This window comes from Argiope bruennichi, chromosome 9, assembly GCF_947563725.1.
Source record: "Argiope bruennichi chromosome 9, qqArgBrue1.1, whole genome shotgun sequence".
NCBI lineage: Eukaryota > Metazoa > Arthropoda > Arachnida > Araneae > Araneidae > Argiope > Argiope bruennichi.
Window position 1 is genome coordinate 117501988 of NC_079159.1, and position 24892 is coordinate 117526879.

The 24892-nt window shown below is 30.3% G+C and overlaps 2 protein-coding genes across 4 annotated transcripts in view; one reads left to right on the forward strand and one right to left on the reverse strand.

Annotated features, from left to right (window-relative positions):
- LOC129984026 (synaptic vesicle glycoprotein 2C-like) overlaps positions 1-24892 on the reverse strand; it is a 77438-nt gene that overhangs the window by 33759 nt on the left and 18787 nt on the right. The window contains exon 2 of the mRNA XM_056093778.1: positions 1151-1310. The gene's annotated coding sequence lies outside the window, so the exon portion shown is untranslated. The remainder of the gene's footprint in view (positions 1-1150; positions 1311-24892) is intronic.
- LOC129984028 (epoxide hydrolase 1-like) overlaps positions 1-24892 on the forward strand; it is a 96097-nt gene that overhangs the window by 26710 nt on the left and 44495 nt on the right. The window contains exon 1 of one of the 3 annotated variants that reach the window (XM_056093780.1): positions 18274-18350. The exons of the other annotated variants lie outside the window; for them this stretch is intronic. The gene's annotated coding sequence lies outside the window, so the exon portion shown is untranslated. Of the gene's footprint in view, positions 1-18273; positions 18351-24892 lie in introns of those variants that run through there. 3 annotated transcript variants of the gene reach the window in all.

Genomic DNA, 24892 nt, shown 5'->3' on the forward strand with positions numbered 1-24892 from the left:
TTAAACGGTGCAAAAATATATCATTTTCCTGCTTATGACTAAAAAACATGATGATACAGTGTGTAGACACATGCATCGTTAAATCGAATTTTTCTCTATATACAAAATTTAAATTCTTCATTATAATAAGCTTTTTGCGATATCACGGACAAATGCGTTATAAATCATCAAATATGCAAGGGATGTCACAGAATAACATAAAACCAAAAATGCACAATCCTAAATTTTTAATTAATCTGCCCCTTGCGGACATCACAGGGAGCGAGTAGATCAATAATTCCACCAAAATACTTGCATATACTGATCAGGAACTAAACCTGCCAGCTCTTGTTCCGACATAAAATGCATGATGAAAAAGAATACCTCAAGGGATGAGTAGAGTATTTAAATAATTATAACTCTAATTCCGGGGTGCATGACAGAGCATACATGGAATGTGTGAATACAAGTTATTAATTTTTAATGAATATTTAAATTACTTCTTAAGTAAGATACCCATTCTCCCTTTTATTTATGCTGTTTCAAGATTTTTGAATTCTCTGAATGGCATGTGAGGAGGAGTGAATACTCCAACACAAAAACATTAAATATTATTTAATTTAATTTAATTAGACCAGCTCATTCTTTGATCTTAATAATTTTTTTATTAATCAGTTTTCTTTTTTAATAAATTATTCGTTTTATTTTATCAAATTATTTATTTTTTCATTTTACTCACATTCTTCTTAGTAAGAATCTCCGAATAAAACATTATTTTCTACAATAAGAATTCTTAACAATTTCAGTAAAGGAATATTCTAGTTGAAAAACTTGCAGCGTGCTTTAATATCGAATTATATTCGTGTAGAGCTGCGTTCTAGAGTATAGAAAAGATGGAAAATGCTGCGTTTGCATGTAAAGTAATTCAAAGATAAACACAGAAATTTAAAAGGCAGAACACAGAAAAATGCCCAAATTGCATGAATTTATTGTGAAGAATGCCCAAATGTATATTTTCCAAAATAAATGAATTTATTGCACCGAAAAATTCCAAAAAAAAAAAAAAAATACTGCTTTAAAATAAATTATAGACTTACAGAACAAATTAAAAGAATTTTTTTGAATGGCGGAACAGAACAGAAGGAAAGAGGTAGGGATTTTCAGTACTTACATGTTTAGAAGATTTTTTTTTTTTTTTTATAGAAACTGAAGAAATTTATTTTTCCAATCCTTTGCGTTCACTGTTTGAAACGCTGCGAACAGGCTTAAGTGTCTTTCATTGCTGCAGCAGATGAAAAGGAGGAGATATTTATTCCAAGCACCAAAATGGTCTGAAAATAAAATGAAGTTTCAGCATGAAAACAATAAATGAAGATATTTATTAAAGCATTTCAAAAATGAGAAACATTATATTCTTACTTATCAGATTTTACTGCAAATCTTCATATTACTTATAACTAGACCACAATGTTGCCATTGAAAAAAAAAAGCCAGATTAAACACTTTGAGTTGAAGGAATACACGGAAATAAAGAAACACGATCTTTTTTTCTTTTCTTTTTGGCATCGCAATATATTTTAACTAAATATATCGCAAAAATATTGAAATTAAAATTTTTGTGCAATTTCGGAATAACAAAAATTTAGCAAAATTACACTACGAATGTCTAAAATATTTTTTAATTTGTAAAACCTCAGACATTTTGAGGTTCTCGCCGCTTTAACAAAATTCAGTCTTTTGTCGCAGTGTTAAAATTAAATACTCGTCGAAATATATTCACAAAAAGGTACAGACAGTTCATTGATGAGAATATATTTACAGTTTGCAATACCTTTTGCATGCAATATTTGATATATGAATGAAGTATCCTTGAATTTTTATTACATTAACTTGAATTTATCATTTATTATATATCTTTAATTTATATCATATTATATAAATTTAATTGTATTTACATGTTCTCATTGAAATTTTATGACATTTTGCACTAACTATGGAAACTTCACATTCATCATATGACTCCTAGTATTCTTAAAACGTATTGTTCCCAATTTTTCAGTACATGAACTTTTTTTGGTTGATTTATTCTTTTTAATTGATTGAAGACTCGTTATTTTTTTATATTTTAAGACACATTATTTTTATCTATGCATATTAGAATATTTATGTGTGTGTTGGTCTTGCGCTTGAATGTGTTTTACTTTTTGTTCCTTGCTTTTCTAATGGCCTTTTAATTTGATGCTCTAAATTAAAAATAAAAATGTATGTTTTTTAATGTATTTGTTATTTGGAACCTCGGTGCGTTTTTGGTTCTTTGGTAGTTAAGTGTTTTCATTTTGATAATTTCAGCGCTTGCATTTTTTACGAGGGTCATTTCCAGTTATTGTTATAAAAACATTATTGAATTTAATGACCCTTGCGAATACTACAAATGTTATAATTTATTTTGGTTGACTCAGTTAAATAGAGTGTAAAGGATTGAGGAAACTATGCATTCTTGCTGACAGTGGTGTTTAAAAAAATGGCAACGACTCCTTTTTTTCATCGGACATAGTTGATTTTATTATTAATATCCGTTTTTGAAATATTATAAAAAGGCTGCACAGTTTTTCTAACTACTAAGTTCAATTACTCTATCTGGTTTAGCTCCGTCTGGCCATAAAACATCTGACTCATTTGGTGAACACACTTGTATTCTAGTTTGTAGATTCAGAACAACGTATATAATGTTTTAATTTTTATTTTAACTAACTTTCAGATACGCAATATATTTTAATTTAAATTGTGTAAGTTATGTCAAAAATCTATTGAAGAAACTTCCCGTATTCATTTTTCTGAAGGTTGTGTGTTGGTGAGAAAAAAGTATGTTGACAACAGAAAAAAGTATAGGATTGATAAACAAATACAGATATCATAAAAACATAGTAGTATTTATGAAGGCTGATATTTTTTAGCTATAAATTTTTTTATTAAAAACAAAAGGAAGCTAAGAAGAGATTAGTAGCAAAAAGAATTAATGTTTTTAAGAAAGTGAATGCATTATTTAGAATAGCTATAAAGTAAGGAGGGGAAAAAAAACTCAATTCTAATGCCAAAGCTAGGATTATTATTATTATTTGCTCCATATATGGTAGGCTGGGAAAGACAAAGCCAGCTCTGTACGTTTAGAAAATAATAAAAGTGCCATGAAAGTCGCATGCTGTGATCATTTAAACAATACAAAAACTTCTAACAGAAAAACAGGTAGCTCGATTATTTTGGATCGTTTACGTCATAATTGACTCAGAAGCTAGAAACTTTTCTATCCTCAATTTTTCCTCTTTTGCAAAATAGTTTAAATGTATTACTCAAAGATTATAATCTATTTAGATCCCCAAGATGATAAAATTTTTGAACAGAAAATAAGTGAGAGAAAAACAGAGAAATATGAAGAGGAGTTTCATACAATACGAGGTTCTACTTATAGAAAATTGTGTTATACGGAACATACATTATTATATAATTTTGACAAGTTCAAACATGTCTTTAAACTGTAACTGCTCTGACTATTAGTGTGGTTTTACTTTTTAAGCTCCCCCACTGGGGGGTGGGGAGTACCTCTGATATAGGGTTCAGAAACTTCTGGTGTAATGCTTGATTCTTGTCGCCCTGGTTGGTACAGAAATGATGTAAAATCAGCTATCCTTACCGATGACGGGACGTGCTTCCTACTGGAGGGGCTGTACCTTGGTCGGTGTTGGTCTTTAGAGTCGTAGTTCCCACCAATTCTGTCATTGGATTCGGTCTTTCAGATTTATCCGGGCCTTCGGATGGGTTAGAATAACTGTTTATGGTTACTTTTTAAGCTATCAATGTTACTACTTATATAAAGAGTGTCCCAAAATTAAGACAAGATTTGAATTTTCCACCATGCTTGCAGTAAAGTGTTGGCAATCCTATTAAAAAATTTAACAGCTAAAAGTTTAGGGTTAATAAAAATGGAGAGTTATACAATAAAACAACATGTTTTCATTGTTAAACAATATTTTAAACATAGTGAAAGTCTGTTCGCCGCAGTTCAAAAATTTGAGAAATGATCCCGTAGATTGTATGATTTAAAACTATTGGATTTCTTTTTATGGTGTTATTTGAAGTCAAATGTCAAGCCCATGAGAATGTGCATTGAAGGTGGAAATTCAATGCTACATCAACGAAATTCAGCCATGTTTATGCAAAATGGTCATGAAAAATTTCGACAAAAGAATGCGTATGTGGCAGCAAAGTCGTGGATTGAATTTGCCCTATGTGTTATTCCATACATAACTCTATCTTTTGTACTTTACGAGTTAATAAAAGTATAAGAATTTAAAGAAAAAACTGCTTTTCTTTAATTCAAGTCTTGAGTCACACGCATTACTTTATCGTGTAACGCTCCATTTTTACTATCAGCTGTCAAATGGTTTATTTTAATAGGGTTACCAACACTTTACTGTGCTAATGATGGCCAATTCAAGTTTTGCGTTAATTTTAAGCAAATGTTATACATTTGCTTTTCTGGGGAAAAATTATAACGTTAATATTTCTCTTTTAGATGAGAATCAGTCGCAATTTTTACTTCTTGTCATGCGAACTCATGTTGTAAGGGACTCATAGCATTTTGAATCAAAGCCGATAGAATTCGTGGAAGTAGATTTAGAAAAACTGTGTTAAAGATAGGTATAGGCTTAAAAAACAATAGAAAAAGTTTGTTATCTGTTTATTTTTTTATTAGAAGTTGTTTGCCTTAACACAGCATAATCTATAAGAATTACATAACCCTGCATTCATCGTAATCTTATCAATGTCTTGTCAGTGATCTCTTTTTAGAAGGGATGAATTAAAAAAAGATGTTAATCTGCATATTCATTCAAACTGATATGACAAAGTAGATGATGTAATACTAGTTATTGTCTACGACTTTCCACGGATACGAAAGTCTTATCTCATTGAGCTGCAGTTCTAAACAAATAAAAATGAAACATGAGAATAATTCATTTCAATAGTTCTTTTGAAGAGAGGACGATTTTTCCCCTGTTGTTTGGATCTTATCAAAAGGTCACTGCTTGAAAGCTTTTAACAAATTTTCCTTTTCTTTTGTTGTTTATCTTACAAATCATTTTACTTTAAATTTAAATGCAAACAGATTTTTTTTTCTTTTGATAGAAAATCTCTTGAAATTAGGCATTCTGGAATTAGCTTTAATCCTTAGTATCTATTCAGAATTTCAATTGAATAATTGAAATAGAATCAGTCAATAGACAATTTACAGTTTTCATGACAAAAGAAGAATATTTTTAACAGAAACATAATCTTAAAAATTCACTGAATGTTCATTTATATTTATATGACATATTTCAAATATTGCCCCAATTTCCTTTCGGAACCGATTTAGAACCCAAGATAACGTTCTACTTTATACGGTATGCGCATTTATATTTTTTGACCCTCTCCGTCTCTGAAAAAGATGGATGTCCCCAAGGTACCCTATTATATATTTTCCTATATTCCTTTAATTTCTGGAAGGCAAACGAGTATTTTTCATAAAAAAAACTTTTCTTACTGTTTATTTCTTGTAAATAGCCGAAAATGGCGACGCATGGAATACTGCGTATCAATTCGGGTGACTATTTTGTTTAAGATCACTTTTTAAGGCCCAGCATCATGGTCATAGTTGACCCGCCTCTAACAGTTTATATATTATGTCAGAAAATTACTTTTATATCCAAAATAAGGATTAAACTATTTATTAATCAATATAGAATTTCTTTTAAGGGCTACGAACTCGAAACCAAATTATTTGGAACTTCCTTAAAATGCCACCTGGTGCCTGCCTGTAAATATGTCAGTATGCAGTATCCTTCCACTGGTGTGTTGAGGAAGATTAAACAGAGGACTGTCGAATCAGACGTTATGCTGATCATCCAATAACAAGGTTCATACTTAAATGGCTCTAGTATAGCTTCAAAAGGGAAATTCTATCTAATAATTCAATTATTGTTTCTCTTACAAGTTGGCTCGTGGTGGCCCTGTGGTAAGGACTCGGTTTCAGACCCGGTGGATTTCAGGTTCGAAACCCGATTCCACTAAAGAACTTTCGTATAAGTGGACCAAGTGTACATTAAAACTATCGAGGCTCAACGCCCTACCGCTATTATGGTGTTGGAGCTTGGAGAAGGGGTGCCAACTCGGATGCCTTAGTCACCTCCCCGCTGTTCAAAATGACTAGGTCCTTTCTTAAATAGCCTAGTGTTGCTCTGAAACGGAACGCTAATATGACTAAACTAAGCTAAGCTCTTACTTGTGGTTTCTGACAATATAGAATACTTTCTGAGATCATTTAATTGCACATTTTTTTTACTCAGCATGCTAAAAATCCCCAGCAGAATTTAGATATTTCAAATGCAAACTACATCTATGTCTTATTATGCCCACAATGTTTTTGTATCAAATAAACAGAAGGAAATGAAACATTAGCAACATTTTCAATGCTAATGTTTAAAATAAAATCATCTAGCTTTCTTAGACAACTCATTGTTCGTTCATTATTTAAAAAGAATTAATTTAGTCATGTCAATCAACTTTGAAAAGTTACATCTCATCATACTTTTTTAATTATAGTCAGTCACCCCGTAACCACAGAATTAAGCCGTATAAACAGGGATTATTGTGACTGGCTGTTATGCACATTAACGATCCATATTTTTGCATAAGAAAACAACCACTAACAAAAGTTCAAAAAATCTTGAAACTGTTGGTAAAAGGCTAGAAATCCTTCCCATCATTTCTTTTAATATTTTTAATTTCCCAGGGTATTGTAATATTGTATTAAAATTACTATCCATAATGAGTCTTTCTCTAATTTCTTTGAGTTCCTCATATTCTGCTATGTTGTGCTGGACTGAGCCTGTTTTCTCGCATATCCATATGTTGTCCTGCCCCCTTCCGAATCTGTAGAAGTATTCAGGAAATCTTCCATGTCCCGATATAATTTGCACATCTCATCATATTAATAGAAAAAATAGTTTAAGGTATGCGATTGCATTCGGAATAGAATTTTTGAAAATGCCTGTAAAATAATTAATCTTTCAAATTTTTGCATAAAATAGATTGAAAAAAAAAAAACTTTTATGGAACCAAAATGTACATGCTAAATATTAAAAATCTTTTTAAAAAATTTTTTAAAAAAATTATGTAGAGCGGGGATGGGGGTGGGGGAGCTTGAAAAAAGTTATAAGCAAAAAAACCTTCTAGTTTAAAAGTATATCAAATGATTTGTTCAAAATTTTGCAGAATGAATCTAATGTTATTATTAATTGTATCTTAAATTTAAACTACCCCTTATGTGCTTGAATTATTTGGATTTAGTATTATCATTAAATTAATTATAATTATATCTATTTGAATCTAGTGCTTTTGATTTTTAATTTTAAAGGTGTGAAATGTATAAACTGCTTTTTTTTTATCAATACGCCTCTGTTTAAAATAATAATGGTAAAAATATTCTGCTATTTGGAGCGAAGTCAATTTATAGTTATACGAATTACATATGTGGTGAATAGCATATAAGTCAGTTAACAACAACGCTACACGAGCGTATGCTTTTGTATGCTGGTTATGTTACACGACTGCGAACCACAACGTCCCAGGTTCTATCCTCGCTCATCGCAATCCGCTAAACATACATGTTACATAGTCATATAAAACATGTTCAATTTCTTCAAGCTACTAAATGCAACTATCTACAACTATAAGAATAATGTGCGAGACATTGCCATTTTAACAACCATAGACATTTCCATTTTGAAAGTAGAGTCACTTGTTTGGCACATATACATGTCCACAACAAATAATTACTAAAAAATTTAAAAGTGTGATTTAAACAAGATTGACAATATTTCAGTGCATACATGTCGATTCAAAGATCTGTCCTCTAAACGCCTATCAGTTAAATGTCACAAACTAATCTAGACTATCTCTGACTTGACGGATTTTCCTCTTTTTGAGTTTCTATTACTACTTCTTTAGAACATTTTATAACAGATCTATATTCAGTAATGACATATACATTTCATTTACGAACATAATTATATAACATAAATTTCAAATTAGTCCAATTATGTTTAAATAGTACATTTTTAGATTATAAATACTTCACTGAGGATGCACTGATTTTTAATCGAAAAATACTTTTATTATGATAAATGCATTCTTGACTTTTATTTATGTTTTGTAAAACTTTAGAAGATTGAGAACTCTACTCTTTCTCAAAGAAGCACACAGAAGCATATGCTAGATCATCCATTCGTAAACCAGTCGCTGTCGCCGTCGTAATACGCACCTTTAGTTGAATAAGACGAGGTCACCCATTCTGTTGATATGGAAACTATTTTGAGATATCATAGCGACGGCCCTCGCTCATTAATCCACGGTTTACAGGGATTAACCCTTGAGAATATCTCCTTCCGGCTATGCAGATATAACTGGAAGATTCATGGGAGGTTGGTGAATGTCATGCTGCCAATTCTAACTCTTGGCCTTTCCTCCTGAAGCGTCTTCAGAGATCGATAATGACTCGCAATATTCAATATAATAGTGTGCATATTTCGAAGCTATCTACATTATCGCCATTTTGAGAATTCTGTTGACACAGATTGTCATATTTTCACCCGGTTTGGTTAAATAGCTGTCTGAGAAGTAGGAGAGAATGTTCTTACATTTTGATTGTAAAATAAATAAATAAAATTTGTTATCACAAATTTTATGTTATCATTTGAGAAAATTGTCATTTTTAAGTCATTGCTTGTCTTAATTAATTTAAATCATTAGCTAGTTTAAACCGGTTTGAATCAATCACGGGACTACCAGATTACAGATGTGTTGATATTTAGAAAACGATGTTTTTTTCTTTTTCATCTCAAACTCTTTCGAGCTCCAAACCTTTTTTTGCTTTATATATATATATATATGTGTGTGCAAGCATTATTTTATATGAAGCAGGGTGCCGTTTTGTAGACAGTGAAAAGACTTTCGATTTCGTGACGTCGTTTTATTTCCTTTTGAAGAAGCAGGCATATATAAAAATAAAGCGATGAGAACACAGAACGACACAGAAAGGAATGAGGAAAAAGCTCTTGAACATTTTATCCCTGGTTTTATAAAACCAGGGATAACCTGAGATTTTGATAGGGAAAATATTTCTTCATAGTGCTAATATATAATGAGATTTCGATAGGGATTTTTGTTACACGCGCCGACAAGGCAGGGGAAGCACAGGGAGTATTTAAAAAAGAATTTGTCTCGTCATCGGTATTTGTCCCTTCACGCGGAGTGTGGGAAAGGTAGGCTTTTAGCCAATTTAGCAATTTTATAAAGCTACTCTTGAATGAATTAAAATGAAATTAAGAGTTTAAAATATCATTATATATATATATATATATATATATATATATATATATATATATATATATATATATATATATATATATATATATATATATATATATATACATTTTCTTTTCTTTGCTTCTTCGGGCGATAACTTCTAAGGATCCTGTCCCTTATTGGAGCCAAAAACCAAGTTGTAACTTTTTTTGGTGATAAGTCACCAAATGTGACATTATCATTATCTAATAACTCTAAAAGCGAAAAATTGATGCCTCAAAAGCGATAAACCGCCAGTTTTCTGCCTGTGTATTTTGCGGCTTAACCTTAAGTGAAAACAGCATCAAAACATCAAGTTCTTGCGTGATTATAAAAAATAGTAAGTGATAAGTAAAAAGTAAGTTTTGGTGAGGACAACCAGCGGAAGTTTCCTCCCCAAACTTTCATGCATACTCTCTAATAAAAAATGTTATCTTCCACCCCCGCAAAAAATTGTAGATCTGGGTAAGACAGAGTATGTCTTGCATGACTTTGATGTACAATAGCTACGAATTATTAGCCTTTGGCGAGAATTTAGCATTTTTACTGAATCTATTGTTATCCTTGGCGAATTTTTTGGCGATTTTTCCAACCAGTTGAAAGTAACAATTGATTCAGAACTACACTTGCAGGCACAAAGTAACTTGCCAAATCAGCGTTTTGGATTAGGCTATTTCCAGACCGACCAACATTCAATACTTTGTTGTATTTGGATCAAAATTTGAGAGGTATCTACGCTATAGATGTTAAATATATATACCGGAGTTTTTCAATGTAGCTCACTTCGTTTTCTAGATATTGTGTTAATTTATATTTGAACAGCTGGACAGACTTACTGCTTCAGAATATAATTTGCACAAAATTCGATAAATATCTACAAATCTGGTGAAAATTTATTCATCTGGCTCAAAACGCTTTTGACTTATCTTTGTCACAGATAGACAGACATTTTCCAAGAATATTTTTCTCGGTGTGAAGGAATTCTAAAGCGAGGAGATTTATCAAAATGTAGAATTTGAAATTTCTGAAAATGACGTAATTTTCTCTATAGTATGAAAGAAAGTAAAGAGTATTGCAATCGTCAAAAAGAAGAGAAAAAATTACTACCGCTTACAAAATTAAATAACGAGATTTTTGATGAATTACGAAATATTAGGCACCCCTGATTTATTTTTCTTTAGAATTTTAACTGAATGTTTATTGACAAGTCCGCATACGCTTGCAACCCAAAAATTCAAGATAAGATATATGAAATTCCGCATGTGATATTTACACCAAAATAGTAGATCTTTTATCAAGAAGTATGGCCGTGGCTGTCCACTGCTAAGACCTCAGCTGAGGTTGTCGGCGGTGTCCTGTTCAAAATCAGATTTACTAAATGTCTGCTCTCTTTGTGGGCCTGATGAATTTTAAACTCGACTTCATGTGTCAAGCGCCGTTTAGCCAATATGAAGATGAAGCTTGACAATGGTTTCAAGCTCAAACATCGCCATCATCATCTGATAATGGTTTGAAATTGTGAGAACTGTCCCAAAATATCTCGTTGTTTTGAAATGAGACATTCATAAAACTAAACGAAAAATTAATCTGTAAATCTGTAAATTTTAGAAGGTATTTTTCTTAAATTCATATTTTATTTCATTTTCTGATTTTTTTTTTATAAAATTCCATAAATAGAGATATATTTGCAGATTTTTAAATAAATTCTTTTAGGCAGAAATAGTATCTGAAAATTGTATGTTGAAAAAAAAAATAATCTAGTCAGAAAAACGAAATAGCACTACAGTAGTTTCTTCCTAAAATGATTGCTGCTTTAATTAGAAAATAATTATAAAAAAAATCACCAGGAAACAGCGATGTCACGAAATGAAAAAGTAACATTGAAAAAAAAAGGTAATTTAAGATTTTCTAAAAAGCTTTTTATGAATGCAGTCGATAACGCTTCTATTGCTTCTATTCATGACGTCAGCGTTTTTCATAAAGCGTCATAAGTGACGTCTTTACCCAGAGATGCATGAGAAAGTTAAGGGCACGAACTCTAATTTTTAAATCTATGGCATTCATAAAAACCTGTTCACGGAAGATATATTAATTTCATTGAGAGCTTCCTAAAATATGGACAGCAAATTGGCAAATAATTGGTTTCACGTTTTTCATGTAATTTTATGTAATACATGTTATGCTTTTTATAATTTTTTTTTCTAAATCTCAAATAACAATTCTTTTAACTCAGTGTTTTTTTCCCTTATTGTGAGTCGCGCACACACAAATACTGATTTGAATTAGGACTGTAATTGAAATGGTTTGCAATGGTTTTCTGGCTTCGCAACTTTGCAAGAGCTTCGTTTGGTTTATAACTATTGTCACTTTATGGCATCTCCCCATATCTATATCTATATCTATATGTCTATAAATATATCTATTTACTACCTCTGTCTCTCTCTCTCTCTCTCTATATATATATATATATGTGTGTGTGCGTGCGCGTGTGTGTGCCTTTTTTTTTTTCATTTGAAAAATCTGTATTGCTCTGCCCTTATTGCAGAATTTCGATTCTGAAATTGGAGAAGTGTGATCTCAAAGCCAGATTTCACTGAAGAAATGGATTTCTGAGATCATGGTGTATAGTTATTAAATCTTCTGTCAAAACAAATTTACACATTTGCAAGCGAGCATAAGCATAAACATTTGAGCATTGGAATGCCTTTTCAAGTGCTGTCTTAGCAAAATAAGAGTACTAAATGGTGAAATGTGTTTTCAAAAACTCCAGCTGTTGTTAAACCAATAATTTCAAAATGTTGAATAACCAAAGCGATTCAGTAAATAATCGCTGATATTTTTAAACGGGCCCTTATGAAATGTTCACTTCAAGGGCCCTCATTTGACTTAAGAAATCATTCCTTCAGCCATCGAGTTGCTGCTTTATTTTGCCACAACATTCTGTATCGGAGGGTGGGGCAATTAATCAAATGCAGGGGATCCCCGGAAAGGCTCGAAGCGAATAGAAGAGGAATTGAATTTCTTTCCGCCCTCCCTCTTATCCATCGGGGCAGAAATTACGTTTCCGTGCTCATGTGGAAGGGCAGCCATGCAAATACAACCCCGTTGTCATGGAGACGACGGCTAACGATTGAGTAACGCTCGCCGTTTTCTTTCGGAGCTATTCTTGCGAGAAAACGGCGTTTCAGAAAAACGCTTTTTTCACGGCAGTCCCACAAGAAGCGAGTCGCATGCCACGCCCACCGCTGCATTTTCCGCTCGTTTCTTATTTCGTATTCGCTACTGACTTTCCGTGAAACTTAAAGATAATATTTCGTGAAAAATTGCTCCACTGTTTACTCTCTTAAAGGTCATTCCGGACGAGTCATGCGATGTTAGAGACTGTCAGACAGGAAAATGTTTAATATGAAACTCATAAAATGTTTCAGATAGCCAGAAAATTATGGAATCAAAAGTTGAGAAATTGTTTTAAATGTTTTCGATGACGAGAGGACAACAATTCGGAAATGATAAGCCAATGTCTCTGATCGTATTCTTAAACAGGACATAACACTAAAATTTTCCTTTAAAAAACTTTTTGATTTAATGTCTAACAAAGAATTTTGCTCTTTGTGTTTTACTGACATTATTTAAATCCTCAATCCTTAGCACATCATAGTCCTTATAATATAATAATTTATTTCGAAAAAAAAAAATTAAACGTCAGATTTTTTTTCTAATGCTTTGCAAAAACGATCATATCTCAGATTTGCAATTTGGAATTACATACAGAATTGCTGAAAGCTCCCTCTCATATGTTTTTGTTCAAGTGATCCATCTGCATCATATGGATTTATGACATGAAGTTTAGATTCCATTGGTCGATTTAAACATTTATTTTTGTATGAGATAGAAAACAACATTTCTAACTTCCATAAATTTATTTTCTGCATGAATATATTTACGTTTCTTTTCAGATTGCTTCATCTGTATTCCTTTATATTCCTCAAACTTAACGTTTTGAATAGGAATAAAATTTTAAAATATTAGGAGGATTATGAATCGGACCAGCTGCACATACTGTGCTACCTGGTAGCACTAATTAGCAGAATGCGCTTTGATACTCGTATGCAAAGTGTTATAGTTTGGGGTTCGAACTCGCAAGGTTAGGATGCGTAGTCGAATAACGTAACAACTAGACAAAAGTGATCACCCCCTTCCGGAGGATGTTACGTGGCTTATGAAGTTACCACCACAATACTCCCCTCTAGTTCGAGGTTCGAACTCCCAACCACTAGACAAAAGTGGTCACTCGTGTCCGGATATTGTTTTCTGGCTTATGATGTTACCACCACACAAAGTATGGAGGAAATTTTGATATACGGCCTTTACATCAAATTTGTCTATTTCTGTCAAATCAAATTTTGTCCAAAATCTATTCAGAGGAAATCTGTCGGCCCGATTGTTCAAGTTAACACAATAACTACAAAAAGAAGAGAGGTAGATAGATAAAATTTGGTACGCAAATTTTACTTCTATACTGCAGATAGCTATCAAATTTTGAGCCAAGGTGTTCAAACATTTTTAGGTTTGCACTTTCAGAATGCCATAACGACTTAGATCCATCAAGTCCGGTATTTGATTTGGCGACTGCAATCGTTGTTCTGTGCCAAATGCTGGTTTCAATCAACTGGAAAACTATGCGCCAAATTCATCTTTATGGGAGAGCATGCTTTAAAGTTGTGGGGACACCACTCCCGGTGGTGGACAAACAATACCGAATCGCTGTTGCTGTCAACCGAATCCACCACAACCGTTGCGTGCGAACATATTAAGTACTAATTGTGATTTATTTTTTGCTATTAAGTCCTTCTAAGCATTTACTCATAATTATTGAAGGTCGCAGTGGCCTCGTGGTAAGGTCTCGGCTTCGAAACCGGAGGGTGGAAGCAGGTTCGTCACCTGATTCCACCGAAGAACCATCGTGTAAGAGGGTCTGCTGTAAGTTAAGTCCGCCATGACCAACGGCCTCCCGCTGGTGTAGTGTGGTGGGGAGAGGGCGCTGTCAGCTCAGGTGTCGCCCTCGTCATCTGACCGCGGTTCAAAATGACGAGGTTCGTCCCAAAATAACCCAAGTGTTGCTTTAATTGAGACGTTAATATAACTAAACTAAACTAAACTAAACTCATTACTAGCCACCTATCATGTATTTGTGAAAAGGTAGAAATTTTCTATTCTGTTTTCACTTCTCAAAAGTATTATTAAGCAATTTCCTCGTGATATCCATTAGGTTTGAAAGTCGGAACATATAGGAATCCAAATATAAAAGGAAAACATATTTTATAATAAAACGAACACACCGAAAAAAAAAGAAATTATGCGTGTTTTGTAAAGACCGTCTAATACTACAAATTTGTTTAAGAAAAACTAGAAAGAAGAAATTAACACTCCCAAAGTCTGAAATTTAATAAAATTACTGCTGTAAATAATTTTACAAACCGCACCGTTCTACATGCTATATAAAATTTGAAATGTGGTTTATGTTATTTTATTTTTTATTCTGAGCATGATGACACAGCAATAAAAAAATTTTACGGGCCAAGGGCTTTAAATTCGCAATTATTTTGATGTCTAATCTGATTATACCAGCATTTTTAATTTCAAATATTCTTGATTCATTGTTGAATGAACATCTGTACCTTCAAAAAATTGATTTTTCAATTCAGTTTAATAAAATGGGGACAATTCACTGGTTACATTAATGGATATTTTGTATAGGTTAGAAGAGTCGAAATTTTATAAATTATCCTTGAGCAATGAATCAAATAAGAACTCCTAAGATAGAAAGATAAGAATTATTTTGACTTTTTCACGAAACGCGTTTTTTCCAACTTTTGGTGCTTCTACAACACACTCTATTCATTATAGTTGTAGAAATTTTATATAATAATATTTACAAATATTATCCATATGATAAATATATTTTTATTTTTCTTACGGAATAATATTAATCTTTAGAGACTAGTTATCATGAAAAATATCATATATTTTTTAGATTTACAAATTACTAGACATTCATTATTTTTTGAAATTTTTATTAGTAGTATATTTAAATGAAAATAAGTTCACGATAATTATTAAACTTATGCTCATAGATTCTGCTCACTTTGGAGTGATTTGACTGAAAAATTATTTTTTCTGAGAGTATCGATTTGTGGTATGAACTCGAAAAATGTAACATCACAACATATATTCGATTGCCATTAAAGAATAAATATTTTAAGATACAAACATTTTTCTATTATCTTGTAATCAAAATATGTCCTAAATTTTCTATCAGATGCTAAATTATACTTAAAAAAAAATCACCTTTATTTACAAGGAGAAGGAAAGTTTCATCATCCAGAAGACCCCAGTTCACTAAATTCTTGCGCATAAAAGTAAAATACTTTCATATTTTAACTTGCTATAAGATATGAGTATCCAGGAAATAACCCTTAGTGAATATCCTTTCTATTATACATTTATCTCTACTATATTACTAAAAATTTTTAGCGGCTTTAAGAGCAAGACTTTCTTTAAAAAAAAAAAGAATATTTTCTCTATATTCAATAACTGATTAAATTCTCGTGAAATAAGCAAGGAAATATGAGGAGCATTTTATCATCATGTTATTATCATTTTTTTTTCTGCCATCTGTTCGCCGGAGTTATTGATCATGAAAATTTCCAATGAAATGTTTTATATAAAGTTTATTCTTTATAGCTCTTTCAGCACAATATTTTTAGGCTTCAAATTTTGAAAGACGTACAGCTCATATTATTTTAGAAGTCCAGACACTATGTATCACTTTAAAGCTCTACCTCATTTAAAACTAGCTCTTTAATTTGAAAAGGAAAGTAATTAAATTCCAATTTATCTCCTAATTTCCTTGTAGAATCGGTGACAAGTTTTCGTGAAATGCATTAGAATAGCATAATCATTGATCATGCTATTCTAGCTTTGTGTGCACTATGGAATATTTTTTTTAAATTTATGAAATATACTAGAGAAATTTTATTTACCATTTTGATAAAAAAAAAATTCAATGTGCAACAATAACAAAACAAAACTTCAAATAGAAATACGCAGCGATATGATTTTATAGATATAAATATGTTATGAAAGAACAGCAGTATCGGAACGATTTTAATGATGAATGGATTAGATACTTTTTATAATGAACAGATTTTTATAATTTTTCAACGGAACGATAACTAAATAAACAATAATAGCTATCACAATTTTTTAAAAGCATTCTTAAAATATCCTTTTTAGTAAACAAATAATAATAAATAAATAATCCGAGTCTTAATACCTTGGTTTACCAACGATAGAAGGAAAATCGTAGATAAAACATTTATAGCAATGATGAAAATGATTTTATTTTCTTTATCAAAATGGAAATTATTGTTGAAAATATGCTTTAAAATACTTTTTTTTTAAAGTTTGTTCAAATTAGAGAAAAATGTTTCTTAACTAATGGGATACCAACTAAAAGATCAGGATATATTTATAGATTCAGGTGTTCTTATCTCACAGCGGTTCTAAATTACGAAGTCCGGCCCAAAATAGTCCTTACATTGATACAAAATACTATGTTAACGTAAATGAAGGAAACTATATTTGCAATAAATAAGACTTTATAATAATATATTGTAAATATTATTATAAAGAACTTCTAATTAATGAATATAACTCTAATTCGACTTACAAATTAAATAGTACCGGGAAAAAGGAATTGGATAAAAAGATGCTAGCTTTCGCTAAAAAAACTAAAATTAAGACTTGCTCTTTAAACTATTCTTACCTATTCCTAACAATAAAATTTCATAAAAAACCAATCAATTTTAGATTCGTAACTTGTAGCACCGGCAGTTACAATTATTATACGGGAAAACATGTCTTTAAATACTTGAAAATTGTCCTAGATAAAATTAAAGATGAAGATAACTTTATAATCAATAGTAACAAATATGTTTTGGATTTTCTGAAAGATAACAATATTAATAAGCTTAATACTTATGATTTTGAAAATTTGTACACTAATCTACCTCATGAAAAATTAACAGATGTCTATACTATTATATATGACGAATATTTAAATAGAGATATTATTACAAAAAATAATTGGCTAGAGTTATGTAAATTTAATATTAAAGAAAACTATGTTTTTAATGGAATTAATTTTTATAAACAAGTAAAGGGAATTCCAATGGGAACTGCTTTTTCAAGTGCTTAAGCCAATATTTTCCTACATTATTATGAGAGAGAAATAATTAAACACAACTTAATAAAAGGCTGGAGATATATGGATGACTTAATTTTGTTAAATTTGGATAATACTAATGGTGTTAATAATTGTTACCCAAAAGATTTAGTTTTAACTCAAACAAACGAAAATCAACTTAAAGCTAACTATTTAGATTTAAATATAGAAATTTCTAATGGAAAAACTTTAATAGGTATTTATGATAAAAGAGATGAATTTAACTTTAAAATAATTAAACTTAGTAATTACTATTCTAATTTAAACTCTAAAATTTTCAAAAATTTAATATTCTCACAATTTAACAGGATTAAAAAAAATTGCAATATTAAAATTTCTTATATTTTAGCAACAAACAATCTCATTAAAAACTTAATTACTAATGAATTTCCCAAAAACTTTTGCAAAATAAAAGTTTTGATAAGAGAGGGTTTGTCTAATTTCCGACTTCCTCCGGTTTGTTCGCTTTGAGTTTTAACTCAACAGATGACGCTTCAATTATGATGACAATGCATTATGACGAAACGTGGTTGGCGTATATAGCTTTAAACGCGGAAAAGTTAAATTTAGTTTAATTTAACGAAGTGCAATTGCACTAACAAGCGTTTTTGCTTCACACTGTCTTTTGGAATTGTACTTTCAACTGGTAAGTGTTTTGAATATTTAAATGAATTTGGTTCTATTTTCATGGTGTTTTGTTGTTTGATTTGCTGTGTTTTTATTTGGATTAAAATTTGGAAATGATTTTACTTGGTTTTTATATAATTATCTTTAATCTTGTGATACTAATTTTATCTCCAAAACCTCAATTTCCTGGGATTTTCGGGTCGCGAGGAGTCAGTTTATTGGACGAAAGTCAGACCCCTCACAGAAAAAATCCCTGGTTTGAATCCTTGCCTGAGGGTGACCCTTGAGAAAGTCTTCAGGCCGGATTCATTTTATCTTTCTTTTGATTCTTTGGTTGTAAACTTAATATTTATTTCTAATAATAATTCTTCTAATGTGGTTAAGTTCATTTGTGTTTTAATTGTAGCAGCATTAGCACTCTCTAAATACAATGTATATTTTATTATATAGATTCAGGAAATATTATATAGGAAAATTTTCATATTGATTATTTTTGGATTGATAGTTTCTTGCACCCTTTATAAATGTTTTACATCTAATCGAAAATATCATATTATGCCCCGGACGCCACTTGTCATAGGTAAGCCAGGGGATGAATATACTACAGTCAATGTATGAAATGCCAGAATTCTATGCATTACCTAAACATTCTATAGAATGTCGGGAATTTTCAAACAAAATCTGAAATATATCCTATATGCTATTATTAGGCATTGTATACAATACCTAGGTTTTCTATAAAATGACAAATGTCATTTAGGCAAAATATGAAAAAAAGATCGTGATATGGCTGGTGTTGAAAAGATGTGCATTCCTCAAAAATTCAAATGTTATTTTGAAATAATAATGAAAGATTGTCATTAAAAACTTTTATTTAAAATGCGTAAAGAACAATGAAAGTTGTGCAAAACAAAATGTATGTCTTTCTTATTAAATAAAACAAATTTTTCATTTATAACATAAGAAATTAAAAATTAACCTAATTTTTACAACATAAAATTTGATATTGACTTGAACGACAGTTTAAATTACACTTATTTATTTATTTTCAAGCAAAGACTTTTCATATTTTGATATATTTTGTATTACACATACATCTGATGAGTCCTTGGAAGTTTCCATAGGACTGTGAAATTTCAACTGATTGGAGAAGAATTCCTTCGTCAAGAATATCCTTAATTCTAAGTAAGTTCTTAATATATAAAGTGGATAGTGATTTTATATATTGTTATTTTAAAATTGCTACAAAAGTTCTAAATCTTCAAACAAAATAGAAATTCGTTAGCGTCTCTGCCAGACTCATTAAGATTGCCAAAATGTTGAACAAATCATTTTTTGTCAACATCAGAAACAGAAACTCACACAGTAGTTCTCAATAAAACGATGGGGGAAAATTCTGAATTCATTTTCATTTCGATATTGGAAACAAATCGGAGGTGTATTTGGTATTTTGTCGATTTGTCACAAGGCGTTCTATAGAATACATAGGAAAGGTATGAAATGTTAATCATGTTTGGTCACTTTTCGACATTCTATAAAATGCGTAGTTATTCTACAGGAAGTCCGTTTTTATTCCTTGCTTGTAATATGTATATATTTTGTCTGTAGATATATCCATGAAAAAAAAAGGGGGGGGGGTGGATTTTCAGAGAATGATTGCATTTATATCCAATTCAAAGATTTAATAGATTTTGAATGTGACCATGTAAAACTGCTTTGAATATGATGAAGTTTCTTTTCACGATAACGCATCATTCTTCGGCATACTATTCAATGCGTCTCTATTCTCCGGGCTAGCAGAAAGACAGTAATTTAAGACAGAGTTATATATTCGTATGAATCTTGCCTTGCCTTTGGAATTTCGAGTTCAGCTTTGCAATTTTATGCTTTAAAAAACACACACAAGAAATTGGATAATGATTGAGACATTGTCACATTCAATTCTTTCTAGGAAACGAAAGTATACCCGATTGCTACATTATTGATTGTTTTTTGACAAGAAAATTGAAATCGCCAAGATTTCCAAATCTATCAACCTGACAGGAAGGGATATTTATTTATTTATTCTTCCATACTATATTGTTTAGCTAGAAATTCTAAAACAACGATTTGATCAGTGGGGATTTATCTTCGTTTTTATTAAAATATTATTTGACGAGAATAATAGACTAAATAACACCTTTTTAAACGAAAAAAAAAAAAAAACTAGACTTATGATAGATTAAAATTCCAGCAGTTGTCTCAATCATTTCCACAGTTTTTACTATGTATAATTGCAATATTATTTGTACATTTTTTGCTTATATTTTTCTTTTTTTTTAAAGAATTTTTTTTGCATCTAAAGAATATTGTTCCCATTACATTTTCTTTATCAATCAAATATTAAAATTACAGGGAAAAAAATTGGAAAATAGAAGCACTTTTTAATTTCCAGAAACCTGAATTTGAAAATTTAAAACAATAATTTAAAATTTAACAAATTAAATCTTCCCAATTATGACCCTGTACACGAAAACAACACCCCTCGCTTGGCATGAATAAAAATTAAATATTTGTATGTTCGAAATCGAAGTGTTGCTGTTGTTTATTGGCGCAAGAGACATATTTGGCTATGCTGCGCCACTCAAATGGTAAAATATAAAACCAAAAGATGCATATTTTATTAAAATATACAAAACAATTGTACAGAGATAAAAAAGACGTCTTAAATATCACGATACAAAATGCAAAAACCGAAGTGTTGAATTCTAAAAATAGAGTTTTGGGAATTAGCTATTATAAAATGCAACAATGGCTTAATAAATGGAATGATGCATTTCTCTACTTTTAACGCTGCTTTTCCCATTCTTTGTTGGAATGCCAAGTGAGAATTGTTTATTTCTTTCCTGCAGTTGTCATGACCGGTAATTTATTGTTACAATTACTACTACTACTACCCACTGTTTTTGCAGACGATTGCCAAGCCACTGCCAGAAAATATTACACGCAACGGTATCAGATTAATTTTGTTACAAAAGAAAAGGCTTTTACAGACAGCTTGGTATTTTCAAAAGAGTTCAATATGTCTACGGCGTCTTATTAGACAATGCTTTCAGGGAAATATTGTTTTGGCTATTTATGCTCTTTATTATATACTTTTATTTGACTAACTTTTTTCATATTTCATTATAAGGTGAATAATATATAAGAGTTTTCACTCACTTTCTGATAAATTCTGATAAAAACCTATTTTCTGATAAGAATATTAAAAATTTATGCATTTCAGTAATATACTATATTACTACCTAAGTTGACTGATTTAATGAAATTTTATTTCCATATAAATGGCATCCTGATAGTGAATTTCAGAAAAATTAATTACAAGATTTCATAATATTTATAATAATGTATTAAAACTAGACTAAAATATAGAAAATAATTTTCCAACTGACAAAAAAAAAGTATAATTTCAACAACTGTTTTCATTAAATTACAAGATTTCATAATATTTATAATAATGAATTATAAATTAAGGACTAAAACGTAGAAAACAATTTTTAAAAATTCTATTTTCTAACTAACAAAAAAAGTATAATTTCAATAATTGTTGTCATTAAATTACAAGATTTCATAATATTTATAATAATGAATTCTAAATTATGGACTAAAACGTAGAAAATAATTTTTAAATTCAATTTTCCAATTTTTTCAATTTTTCAACTGACAAAAAAAAAGTATAATTTCAACAACTGTTTTCATTAAATTACCAGATTTCATAATATTTATAATAATGAATTCTAAATTATGGACTAAAACGTAGAAAATAATTTTTAAATTCAATTTTCCAATTTTTTCAATTTTTCAACTGACAAAAAAAAAGTATAATTTCAACAACTGTTTTCATTAAATTACCAGATTTCATAATATTTATAATAATGAATTCTAAATTATGGACTAAAACGTAGAAAATAATTTTTAAATTCAATTTTCCAATTTTTTCAATTTTCCAACTGACAAAAAAAAGTATAATTTCAACAACTGTTTTCATTAAATTACCAGATTTCATAATATTTATAATAATGAATTCTAAATTAAGGACTAAAACGTAGAAAATAATTTTTTAAAAATTTTGTTTTCCAACTGGCAAAAAAAGTATAATTGCCACAATTGTTTTCATTAAATTACAAGATAATTACAAGATTTCATAAAATTTATAATAATGAATTATAAATTAAGGACTAAAACGTATAAAATAATTTTTTAAAAAATTCTATTTTCCGAATGGCAAAAAAGTATAATTTTAACAGCTGTTTTCATAAATTACAAGATTTCATAATATTTATAATAATGAATTATAAACTAAGGACTAAAACGTAGAAAATAATTTTTTTTAAATTCTATTTTTCAACTGGCAAAAAAAGTATAATTTCAACAACTGTTTTGATTAAATATTTTTTTTAAGTATTCTAAAATATTTGGAAACTATTAATGCTTAGAAAGAAACAAAAAGTATCGCTTCAATTTTAAGATTATTGTATAAATTAGGAATTTAAGAAACATGATAATATTAAATAAATAAATAAAGAATAATTTTATCCATTATCAGAAAGAAAAAGTCTGGGAAATCAAAATGGTAGAAGAGATTAACTCATTCCACGGTTGAAGAGATTAATTCATTTCATTCCATTCAGGTGGAATAGAATTAAGCATTTTCCATTTGTTGCGAAAAAAGATATTGAGCTTGGGTAATAGATTTTCGCAATTGCTTGATGCAATTTTTAAGTAAATTTCCGCCTCACGTGTGACTTGCGAAGTAATTTCACGATGGACTTTGAAACGAATTCTTGTTAAAATTTTGGAGGAATTAGTAATTATTCAAAAACAATTTTCTTTTTCATTTTTACCTTATTTTATTTTTTATTTTCTCGTATAGGAAGCATAGAAAAAGTACTGTAATTCGAACTTGAAATTTCGATGAATCTATACTTTTCAGAAAGCCTTAAATTAAAAAAACAACCCCCCCCCCCACACACACACATTTTTAGCGTCATTATGTCTTCTGTCCAGGGACAGAATTTTATTCAGAGGAAATCTATTTAGTTGTTCAAATGAGCGCTAACTGTAAAATATCAAAATTAACACAGCTATATAGATAAAATTCGGTGCACAGATTTAATAACATAGACACCTGTCACATTTTGAGTTGAATTCAACCAGTTGCTGACCGTCTGTCAGTCCCTACCTTCAGAAAAATGTTAACACAAAAACGCAATAATTGAAATATATCACATTTCGTGTATATAATTTCCTAACTTCAAATGTAATTGTGTGTCAAATCTTGGTTTCAACCAGAAGGAAAAAAACTTGTCTAAAATGCAAATTTGGTTTTCGGATACTATCAACCGCATACTAGAAATTAATCGCAAAAAAAAAAAAAAAAAAAAAAAACCCGTCAAGAATCAAATGATAGATTTAATAGTTATTCATTTTAGATTAAATAATTAAAAAGCTTTAACTTCTCATCAGTTTTTTTTTTTAATTTCCACAAAAAATCTATAAAAATGATTTCGACTAAAAAGGATGCTGAAAGCTTTTTTCCCCCTTGAAGTTCGGGTATTCGTATACAATCCAGAAGTTCACAAATAATATGAGTTATATGGGGAACTACCGTATTCTATATATTTCGTATTAACTATTAAAAATTGTGTCAAACAGTTTGGAAACTTTTACTTCAAATAAATGGAGTCCTAATCATTTTATAAAACACAATTCATACTGCAATTAGTTTTAGTCAGAATAAAGAATTTGAATTTTATTTCTAATATTTTGCTTGGATAGCTTTATCTCAACAACATTTTGGAGTTTGTTTTTCTTGACATCATTTCATCTAAATGACGATTATTATTATTATTATTATTTTTTTTTTTGAAAATTTACAGTGGTTTTTTTCCATTTCTGATTACATGCTATTCAACCTCCATTCAATTTCTGTTCTATTTCACTCAATCAATCGCCTTTCAGAACTAAAGAAAACAGCCCCAGTTTCTTTTTCTAAATTTTTGTTGCTATTTTTCCACACTGATGCTTGTTCACTTTTGAAGTAGGCTTCAAAAAAATTTTACATAATGCATTCGGCTAGAGCATCTTTATATCAAAACTCAAGATTTATTGACAAAGAAGAATAAAAAATATCAAACGGAAAAGCTTTTCCTACTGAGGCGCTCGGAGATCTGGAGCGACGCCCGGATCGATAGACAAAAATCAAAATAAAAGGCCTCTTTTTCCCTCGGCTGCCCAAAGAGGTCGTGCGCTCAGTTCGCCAAGGCCATCCGCTTCACTTTCGAAATTAAACTTCTCCCTTAATGGAGTCACTGCCTGCCAGAAAGCAAGCGCGGAATTCTTCCGGTCAAACAGTTAATGGCCGTTTTTGCCTCGTTTCCAAGTTTATTTCTTCTTTGGATGCACTCATTCTATGCATTTCATTTCATAATAAGGCTATTTAAATTGAGTGCCACGGACAATGCAGGATCAGGTCCTGTAGGGGGGGGGGAGCTTGGCCCTGTAGTTTCTCTTCCCATGTTT